We start from the raw sequence: 7,974 nt of genomic DNA, 5'->3' as shown, positions 1-7,974 counted from the left end.
GGAGTGAGTGTCCTGTAGGCACGGGCATCGTGATGTGGCTTACTGTATATATATATATATATATATATATATATATATATATATATATGAGAACGAGACAACGAGTGGTACGGTGGCAAGAATCCACGCGTTGGATCGATCGACTCGCCGGGCCGGTCGGCGTCAGGTCGGTGAAAAGAGGCCCCGGAAATGACGTCACTAGTGAGGCAAGCACGTATCACGAGTCACTCGATCCACTGGCTATAGTTAGTTAAGTGCTAGGATATGATTGCTCTCCGATATGATCCTCGTAAGTATGAAAACTTTTGCCTTTGATCTTAATTTGCCTTGTTGGATCTCGTGTTAAGCTACATGTGTCACAGTCGTCGTGTCTATGTGTATAGCTACTAGCACGTACTTCCTCCATCCAAATTATATAAGTCATTTCAAGAATCTTGGAAAGTTAAACTTTTTTAAGTTTGACTAAATTTATATTGTAAAATAGTAATTATTATAGTACTAACTAAGTATCATTAGATTCTTTTTTAATTATATTTTCATAGTATACTCACTTTACGTTACAAATCTTAGTATTTTTCTCTATAATTTTGGTCAAACGTAAAAATGTTTTGACTCTCTAAGATTCTTAGAATAACTTACAATTTGAGATGGAGAGAGTACATACGTAGTGCTACTGTATACAAGAGCTGATATGGAAGTGTGGTGCTATATATGCCAACTAGCTAGTCGTTGACTTGTTGCTCTACATATACGTACGCCCTTTCCAACTGGATTTATTTGTTTTACACGTTATTTGCTCATATTAATTATATTTTGGAACATGTACATGTGTACTCCTTCAATAAGATTTATTTGAAACACGAGAATTTGTGTTTTAGTTCTGTGTTTTTCTAAGATTTATTTGAAACACGAGAATTTGTGTTTTAGTTCTGTGTTTTTCATGTGAAATTTCTACATTCCAAGAGATCTTATGTAAAATAGAAATAGTATTTTTTTTATCACTCTTCTTCCTTGCCTCGGCCGGCGAGCCATCACGATCTCTCCTCTACCTCTAGATCGGTTAGCTTCACCCGGCCCTTTGAGACCTGGTGTCCCGGTGCATCTCGGGTGTAAATGAGACAAAATGTAATTTGAAAACAGTAAATCATCTAATAAGGGTTTGTTTGGATATTCATATATTTCTCTCAATCTATATGTGTTAAAGTGGATTAGAGTGAATTTAAACTAAGTTTTACTCCAATATATATTTGTGGTTTGATGTAGATATATGTGCATTCAAACAAGGCATAAGTGGCGAATCGATCACACATCGGCTGGTTGGGTTCCTTGTGGTAGAACCTATTCACCCGGGTTCAAGTCCCTAACTTTACATGTGTTCGTATTTTTTTGAATTTATCCTAAGATTTAACGCTGCTATACTTTCAGTGGTAGACGACGTGCCCGTCAACAGTGAGGCGTTTGTGGTGACTTCGTCAATCTCAAGATTATTTACCGGTCCAAGAGGCGCCTGTGGTGACTTCGTCAATCTCAAAATTTACCGGTCCAACTCGGTTCTTTAGAGGTACTCATAGAGGTAGGGTATAAGTGTGTGTGTTTATATGGGTGAGTATACACTCGTGTTTGTGAGCGTTTGCGTCTGTAACTAACTCTCGCAAAAAAGAACAAGGCCTAAGTGTGGGGGTATCCATGTTCAACACACATACAAGATCTAAAGTACAAACTCATTGAAGTGCAAAATATGCAAAAACAATGGACAACATTCGGATAACAAATAAACAAATCGTATGCTTTGCATATTTTTCTTTTCTTTTGTCAATCGTACTATAGACGCAAATGCTCACAGACATGCATGCTTTCTTACCTCTATGATTGTGCACATATACTTTCCTTTTCATATTTTTTTATTTTTTTCTTTCCTATTTATTTTGGGCATGTAACTAGCAGTTACAAGAGCCTCAACATCGTTTTAGGTTCTGGGTTGTTCGATACATGCATATACATTACCTTTATGAGAACCGACTAATCGGTGGATCTCGAGATTAATGAACTCAACTGTAGCTACTTTACTAGGCAAGTTGTCCGCAATTGAAAGAATAGTGTCATTAAATTTAAAAAAAAATCTATAAAAATATGAGCACTTATAACAAGCTCAAGAATTATTGACCTGTTTGTTTGAGCTGAAATAAATAGTCCATTTGCTGAGTTTAGTTAGTTTTTGGAAACCTGTAAAGTTAGCGTTTAAGGAAATGAACTAAAAGTTGAGAACATGTTTTGAGCAGCTTTTTTGGCCTTTGCTGTGTTGTGGAGCTAAAAAGTTATTTCAAAAAGTGAATAACAGAAAATCAACGGCCAAAAGCCCAAAAACTATGACTCAAAAAAATAAGCACTAGTTCGGGTCTGGGTAGACATGTAAGAAACATAATCAATTGAGCGACAGTGAATTTGGATATTTTTTGAATGACCGAAGAATTTGAACACTAGGTTAATTTTGCATCTGTATAGATAGAACATCAATACACATGCACATGTACACCGTTTCAAATTTCTTGTAAACCTCACGTTATGTTTTTTTTCAAGGTTTTCATAAAATTAGTACACGTGTCATTTTCACATAAGAGATGCACGCAACACGTACCCAATCCTTCATCATATCTTCAAAAGAAATAAGCGCCACTCAAAAAGAGATGTATTATGAAGGACCGGAAACAACGACCAAAGGGAGGGGTGAATGGAAGCCTCAAATTTCTTGCGAAATATTTGACCGCTGTCCTAAAATCACCCCAAGCACAAACGAATTTTCCAAAGTAAAAATATCTAGGCCAACTTGTGACGAGAGTAAAAAATAATGCTTAGGAAGGTAGAAACCCAACGCAACAGACGGAACGCGATTTGGAGCTCAAACGATCAAATTGTGCACGAAAAAGGAGGTAGCGGGCTGTCCGCTACAGTACCGTGGACTGTCCGCAGTTCAAAATTTAGAAACGCGAACTTGCTGAATCGGTTCTGAGTCTTGGCGAAAAATAAACGGCGGACAGTCCGCGACTTGGTGCCGGACTGTACGCAGTTCAAAAACCAGAAAACACTTGGAAAGAACAGTTTCTGCTCCTGTCGAACCTCGATTGCGCAGAGAGCAGAAAACAGACGATTTCAAATCGCCTCCTCCTTCAATCCTTCGATTTGTGGCCAAAAACAACACCAACTGCCACCAAACATCATGAGCATGATCACAAGGTAGTTAGGGAGCTATCTCTAAGAGATCATCGCCTAATTTAAAGCCAATCAACGAAAAATCGGAAGAGCGCAAAAAACACCGGTTTTCTCCCCGGAAACTTGATTCGCCCCGATCTATGAGCTCATAAGGAATTGGTTGATTTCCTTCGATGGAAAGGCTCAACTCATGGCATAGATCAATCCAATGCAAAAAAAAAGAACGAGTCAAATTGGTCTCAAAACGGTGAATCGAAACAAGAACGAGAGGGGTGAGAGCAAGAACGCAAAGAACACAAACGTGATTCATAAAAACATCTCATAAACTGAATCTCGGAGGACAGGAGGAGGTTAAGGCCTCCATTCCTACAGCAAATCTCAGTGCATACACAAATTTAGAATTTGTGGATCTCTCTCACACTTAAGAATTCTATGGGCAGGGGGGAAACCTAGAACAGGAAAATGAAAATAGAGGAGGTAAGGGAGATGAGAGGCTCCCTCTCCTTATTTATCAGGTATATTACACATTCCACAAATGCTCCTAGATATTTTTGAGCGAACTTGATAGCCACAGGGATATTCTAGTCCAATTTGACATGACATAGATCCGACGGCCACCGCGCCCTTCATGAGGTAGCTTAGCCTCAACGCTAACTCCTCGATGCCGCCACGTGTCGTCTGTTCCTCGAAACCTCCGCTCGGGTTTTGAGGTCCAAACCCGCGAAACCCACCGCGAGTAGCGTACTCCATATGCATCCCTCATTGCTCGACGCGTGTCACCGCCGTCCTTGACCGGTCGGCCCGCTATGTCCTCCTAAGCCTCGCTCGACTCGCACGTCTGCCGTTCTGACTTGGTCAACATGGCCACTCCCATGTACGCTCGCACTTGTCGATGTCCCAGATGTCAGACACTGCGGCTGGTCACCTAGCCTCCTGGTCCGTTAGTCTAAGCCTCACGTCCGCCCTTCGCCGCTCCAGGTCCATCGGCACGACATGTCTCTACTTGACCTTCTCCTTGCCGTCGACCACCGTCTTCGAGCTCCACACTTGCACACCACAAGACGTCGCTCACATAGCTTTCGCCATGGTAATGTTAGTCACCAACTCTACCTATTCGTGGATCACGTTGACAATCACTCATCATAAAAACAAACTACAAAAGTACTTCTCGACCTTATGTTCACATATTCTTAATAAATCTCTAAGCTTTTTTAACCCTCACATCCCCCCAACTGTACACTCGCTCTGCTAATGTATTGGGTTTGTTTGGGTTAAATGGGGTGGGTTCTCATTTGGCTTTAATTTGGAAGGATTTGAATGAGTTAATCAGTGATCTAGTTTGGTGTGAGGTGGGTTTAAGGGACATGTGGGGTGGAATGGGGCGTTACGATTGAACGCTCTTGTTCTCAGAATGGGTGGAAACCCGTGGGTCTCAGGTCTGTGGCCAGCTTTCAGCATTTCTGCGCAGCGTTGGGGCCAGTGCCTTGATGGCTCCATATATCTATGTGGCAGGGTAGCACGTGGGTTGGTTTTAATTGGCCTAAATACTTCTTGTGGGTTGGGCTGGATTAGGTTCTAGGCATCTCAATGTAGATTGGGTTAGACTAAAAAGGTATCCTCTGCAACTGTGGGGTGGATTGGTAATGGGGTGGATTTCACCAGTTACAACGCTAGGGGCTTCGGCCCCTCCGATTTCACAAATAAAATAAATAGCAAACATGCCCGTACGTTGCACGGGAGAAAAAAATCATCAAATGTTTATGAAGACAGTGATCAAAATTATACATATCTATTTATGTTGCACAAAGTTTTAGAGCTATAGTTTGTTTTAAAATAAGTATTACATCTACAATATTTGGCAATAATATGATATTGTCCTCTTAATCCAATATCAAATTTAAAATATTTTTGATATATTTTCTCCAATTATAAATATTTACATGTAAACATATCAGAATTTTAATTAATTTCTTAATATTAATATATTGGTACAATAATCAGAAAAGCATATGTAGAGAAAACTTTCATGGAACAACGAACGGTTCCATAATAGAGAAAATTGAACGTGAAAATTTTTCGGAATTATAGGCATGAACTATTAGTTTGTTGCTAAAATTAGACACACCACACGTAATGACACCACATAGAAAAAAAAATAAGAAATAGTTGCTTCTAAGCTTAGGAGAGAATACGTACGTGGCACCTTCTGCTCCACATCTTTCTACTGCATATATCCAACGGTCCGTCATCCATTCACCCGTAGCCTTGCTCCACCACAAACGGCTCACTCCGCTTCCTCCCCAACTCCACTCGCTTCGATTCAGAGGCCGGCTTCTGCTTCGCTTCCTCCCCCACTCCACGCGCTTGGATTCAGAGGCAAGTGACCTCGGCGCCCCTTTCGCTAGCCCAACTGATTTCGTCCCCTGCTGGATGCGTCCCCTGATTCCTTCGTATATCCATCCCCACCCAAAGCAAGCAGCTCGAGTGAAGAAGAAACAAGCCATCCACCACGAAATCAGACTGCCAGCGACGAGCGAACCAAAGGAGGGAGGGAGGCGGATGGCGCAGTGCCCGTGTTTCGGCTGGTCAGCGCATGCGGCGGAGGCGGAGCGGCGCGAGTCACAGGACGCCCGCGCCAAGGCCGCCGAGGCCGCGTAGCGGAGGTAACCTGCGTCTCATCAAAGTCACCAACCATCCTATCCTCCCGGCCCGCTGCTCAGGATTAGATAGATCGGCGTTCCTTCTCTTCCAAACGGTGGTTGTTGACTTGGTTCTGGGTTGATCTGCAGGACGTGCTCGGGTCGAGGGTTTATCGGATTGGGGGATTTGATTGGGCCCCCACACTTTGTATCTCAAACCGAAAGCGGACAGATTGGGAACGGACTGGGCAGACTGAAAATTTCACAATTAAGTATTAGAGAAGATAGATGATGCAACGTGTTTTCATGTGCGCATTATAGTAGTAGGGAATGAATTGAATACAGCGAACAGATTTATGTATTTGTACTGTGGTAAGTAATCATAATTCCGAGGAATTGCTAAGCTGTATGTAAGGTACATACATCGCCATGTACGTACTCGTTCCACATCAAATCAAGATTAAACGGAGCAAGCTATCGAGGACACGCGATTTTGGCACTGTGACACATCAACGACAATATATAGAATCAGTCGCACTGTAATCGATCACAGCGTCCTTAATTAATTAATTTCGAAAGAACCGCGGCATGATTTGGCATTGGCTCGATGCATGCAATCCATTGTCTCTATATCTCATTATAAGTCTGTTCGCTTATAGCTAAAAATATTTTATTCATTTGTTATGAAAAAAATCCTGTTAAATAGCTGTTAGATTTAACGGATAAACTCAAGTAAACAGGCTCATTATCATTATCATCGTCATTATCATCATCGATAAGCAACACGTACACGTACATACACAAGGTGACAAGTAGTCGTCGGCCGTGCGCGCGCTCTCCCGTGACGATACGATCGCAACAGCAAGTAGTAGGTATAGTATAGCCTCAGACTTGCAACACGCGACGCAACGCGCATCCATCCATAAATAAATAAATAATAAATAGATAAATATAATCATGCAAAAAGTTCCATGGAGGATATATATATACGAAGTTTTTTATGGCCGTGTGTGCGTGGATATCTATATACTCCCTCCGTTACACAAATAAATATTTTTTAATTAATACGATTCATGTTTGACCATTTATTTTATTTAAATTATTTTGTCCAAATAATAAAATAAATAAATCATTATAAAAATATATTTAACAATAAAATAAGTCATAAAAAATAAAATAATATTTATTAATTTTTTTTAATAAGACAAACGGTCAAACATAAATCATAGAAGTCAAAAAAATATGTTTATTTGTGAGACTCCACGTATACACGTCCTGGCCGTAGCTAGCTAGCTAGGTCCAAGTGGCCGCGAGGTTGAGCCGCCACGTCGGCTTGCAGCATCGGGGATTCCGTGGTATCTTCACGTCCCTGCCTGTACGTGTGTGGTTGCATTTTGCAATCTGCCTTGCCCATCTGTCTCCCCCCCCCCCCACTTAATCCTCAATTTGAGAACATATACGTGCCGTCAGGCCTCGCGCATGGCCATTATCATCATATACCCTAAACCATCAACTGAGCTAAAGTTAGTTTGCATATCAACTTTTTGGTGAGAGTAGATGTATTTTTTGAACGATTGAAATATAATTTCGAGAAATTGGTTTTCAGCATATATTTTGCTTCATCAAAACTTTGAGTAGACACATATACTATCTGTAACTTTATAGTTAAGAAGTTTTTTATTCTAAGTCGTTTATATTCCTTAGTATTCTTTTTATATGTTCTAAAATTTCAATATTTAAAATCTAGAAATTTCAAACGACCTAAGACATTGACATGATTTATACGAAAAAGTGTTATAGTTATCAACTTAACCTACAACTTTACAGCTAGCAAGTTTTTTTATTTGAAAACATGTAGAGTACCAAATCTTATATGGAGACACAATCTTTCGAAAATTGTAAAACTTGGCTAGTTGGATTTTGTAGGTGAAAATAATTGGGAATCCCACCCAAATATCCTTTACTGTTTTTAGATTGTTTATAAGAATTAAGCGGTCAAAACAATCACAGTTCAAATAGTAGAGGCATTTTCAGTACTAATGCGTCCTCCCATGCATTTTCCCTAGTGTGAGCGATTTTGTACCTGTTTCCCCTCCGCTCCCCGGCCACTTCCCTGCCGCTTGCCATG

At 40.6% G+C, this 7,974-nt stretch overlaps 1 long non-coding RNA gene across 1 annotated transcript; it reads left to right on the top strand.

Annotated features, from left to right (window-relative positions):
- LOC110435693 lies at positions 5,456–6,330 on the top strand. The gene is made up of 2 exons (XR_002453527.1): positions 5,456–5,870; positions 5,997–6,330. It is a non-coding gene; the product is annotated as an uncharacterized LOC110435693 (long non-coding RNA).

The sequence above is a fragment of the Sorghum bicolor genome, chromosome 5, assembly GCF_000003195.3.
Source record: "Sorghum bicolor cultivar BTx623 chromosome 5, Sorghum_bicolor_NCBIv3, whole genome shotgun sequence".
NCBI classification, from domain to species: Eukaryota; Viridiplantae; Streptophyta; class Magnoliopsida; order Poales; family Poaceae; genus Sorghum; species Sorghum bicolor.
This window is presented reverse-complemented; position numbering and strand designations above follow the sequence as displayed.